The sequence below is a fragment of the Taudactylus pleione genome, unplaced genomic scaffold (assembly GCF_031769625.1).
Source record: "Taudactylus pleione unplaced genomic scaffold, aTauple2 ptg000550l, whole genome shotgun sequence".
Classification (NCBI taxonomy): domain Eukaryota; kingdom Metazoa; phylum Chordata; class Amphibia; order Anura; family Myobatrachidae; genus Taudactylus; species Taudactylus pleione.
The window spans coordinates 1422501-1425000 of NW_028284952.1; the positions used below are offsets into that span (position 1 = coordinate 1422501).

Below are 2500 nucleotides of genomic sequence, written 5' to 3' on the forward strand. Positions count from 1 at the left end.
AATCTCGTCTGATCTTGGAAGCTATGCAGTGTTGGGCCTGGTTTGTACTTGGATGGGAGACCACCTGGGAATACCAGGAGCTATAGGTAATTTTAGACAGCCAAAACATTCTTTTCTATTACATTTTACATTTCATTTTTTCAACTTATCAATGAATTTACTTGAGTTAAGAAGTAAAAGAGGTCTAAAGTTAATGGTTTTGAGCACCTACAGCCAAACCACACTGGATATGCCCAATCTTGTCTGATCTTGGAAGCTATGCAGTGTTGGGACTGGTTAGTACTTGGACGTGAGACCACCTGGGAATACCAGGTGCTGTAGGTAATTTTATTTAGCCATAACATTCTTTTCTATTACATTTTACATTACATTTTTTCAACTTATCAATGAATTTACTTGAGTTAAAAAGTAAAAGAGGTCTAAAGTTAATGTTTTTGAGCACCTACAGCCAAACCACACTGGACATGCCCAATCTCGTCTGATCTTGGAAGCTAGGCAGTTTTGGGCCTGGCTAGTACTTGAATGGGAGACCACCTGGGAAAACCAGGTGCAGTAGGTAATTTTATACTGCCATAACATTCTTTTCTATTACATTTTACATTTAATTTTTTCAACTTATCAATGAATTTACTTGAGTTAAGAAGTAATAGAGGTCTAAAGTTAATGTTTTTGAGCACCTACAGCCAAACCACACTGGACATGCCCAATCTCGTCTGATCTTGGAAGCTATGCAGTGTTGGGCCTGGTTAGTACTTGGATGGGAGTACATCTAGGAATACCAGGTGCTGTAGGTAATTTTATGCAGCCATAATATTCTTTTCTATTACATTTTACATTTAATTTTTTCAACTTATCAATGAATTTACTTGAGTTAAGAAGTAAAAGATGTCTAAAGTTAATGTTTTTGAGCACCTACAGTCAAACCACACTGGACATGCCCAATCTCATCTGATCTTGGAAGCTATGCAGTGTTGGGCTTGGTTAGTACTTGGATGGGAGACCACCTAGGAATCACAGGTGCTGTAGGTAATTTTATACTGCCATAACAGTCTTTTCTATTACTTTTTACATTTAATTTTTTCAACTTATCAATGAATTTACTTGAGTTAAGAAGTAATAGAGGTCTAAAGTTAATGCTTTTAAGCACCTACAGCCAAACCACACTGGACATGCCCAATCTCGTCTGATCTTGGAAGCTATGCAGTGTTGGGCCTGGTTAGTACTTGGACTGGAGACCACCTGGGAATACCAGGTGCTGTAGGTAATTTTATATAGCCATAACATTCATTTCTATTACATTTTACATTACATTTTTTCAACTTATCAATGAATTTACTTGAGTTAAGAAGTAAAAGAGGTCTAAAGTTAATGTTTTTGAGCGCCTACAGCCAAACCACACTGGACATGCCCAATCTCGTCTGATCTTGGAAGCTATGTAGTTTTGGGCCTGGTTAGTACTTGAATGGGAGACCACCTGGGAATACCAGGTGCTGTAGCTAATTTTATACTGCCATAACATTCTTTTCTATTAAATTTTAATTTAATTTTTTCAACTTATCAATGAATTTACTTGAGTTAAGAAGTAAAAGATGTCTAAAGTTAATATTTTGGAGCACCTACAGTCAAACCACACTGGACATGCCCAATCTCGTCTGATCTTGTAAGCTATGCAGTGTTGGGCCTGGTTAGTACTTGGATGGGAGACCACCTGGGAATACCAGGTGCTCTAGGTAATTTTATATTGCCATAACATTCTTTTCTATTACATTATACATTTAATTTTTTCAACTTATCAATGAATTTACTTGAGTTAAGAAGTAATAGAGGTCTAAAGTTAATATTTTTGAGCACCTACAGCCAAACCACACAGGACATGCCCAATCTCATCTGATCTTGGAAGCTATGCAGTGTTGGGCCTGGTTAGTACTTGGATGGGAAACCACCTAGGAATACCAGGTGCTGTATGTAATTTTATGCAGCCATAACATTCTTTTCTATTACATTTTACATTTAATTTTTTCAACTTATCAATGAATTTACTTGAGTTAAGAAGTAAAAGAGGTCTAAAGTTAATGTTTTTGAGCACCTACAGCCAAACCACTCTGGACATGCCCAATCTCATCTGATCTTGGAAGCTATGCAGTGTTGGGCCTGGTTAGTACTTGGATGGGAGACCATCTAGGAATACCAGGTGCTGTAGGTAATTTTATGCAGCCATAATATTCTTTTCTATTACATTTTACATTTAATTTTTTCAACTTATCAATGAATTTACTTGAGTAAAGAAGTAAAAGAGGTCTAAAGTTAATGTTTTTGAACACATACAGCCAAACCACACTGGACATGCCCAATCTCGTCTGATCTTGGAAGCTATTCAGTGTTTTGGCCTGGGTAATACTTGGATGGGAAACCACCTAGGAATCCCAGGTGCTGTAGGTAATTTTATACTGCCATAACAGTCTTTTCTATTACATTTTACATTTAATTTTTTCAACTTATC

The 2500-nt window shown here is 36.8% G+C and overlaps 10 pseudogenes; all 10 read left to right on the forward strand.

Moving 5' to 3' along the window:
• The window catches only part of LOC148488385 (5S ribosomal RNA), a 119-nt pseudogene extending 30 nt beyond the window's left edge, over positions 1–89 (forward strand).
• A 116-nt stretch (positions 90–205) lies between these two features.
• On the forward strand, positions 206–324 carry LOC148488386 (5S ribosomal RNA; annotated as a pseudogene).
• A 116-nt stretch (positions 325–440) lies between these two features.
• Positions 441–559, forward strand: LOC148488387 (5S ribosomal RNA; annotated as a pseudogene).
• A 116-nt stretch (positions 560–675) lies between these two features.
• On the forward strand, positions 676–794 carry LOC148488388 (5S ribosomal RNA; annotated as a pseudogene).
• Positions 795–910: 116 nt separating this feature from the next.
• Positions 911–1029, forward strand: LOC148488389 (5S ribosomal RNA; annotated as a pseudogene).
• Positions 1030–1145: 116 nt separating this feature from the next.
• On the forward strand, positions 1146–1264 carry LOC148488390 (5S ribosomal RNA; annotated as a pseudogene).
• A 116-nt stretch (positions 1265–1380) lies between these two features.
• LOC148488391 (5S ribosomal RNA) lies at positions 1381–1499 on the forward strand (annotated as a pseudogene).
• A 115-nt stretch (positions 1500–1614) lies between these two features.
• LOC148488392 (5S ribosomal RNA) lies at positions 1615–1733 on the forward strand (annotated as a pseudogene).
• Positions 1734–1849: 116 nt separating this feature from the next.
• Positions 1850–1968, forward strand: LOC148488393 (5S ribosomal RNA; annotated as a pseudogene).
• A 116-nt stretch (positions 1969–2084) lies between these two features.
• Positions 2085–2203, forward strand: LOC148488394 (5S ribosomal RNA; annotated as a pseudogene).
• Positions 2204–2500: the final 297 nt, after the last annotated feature.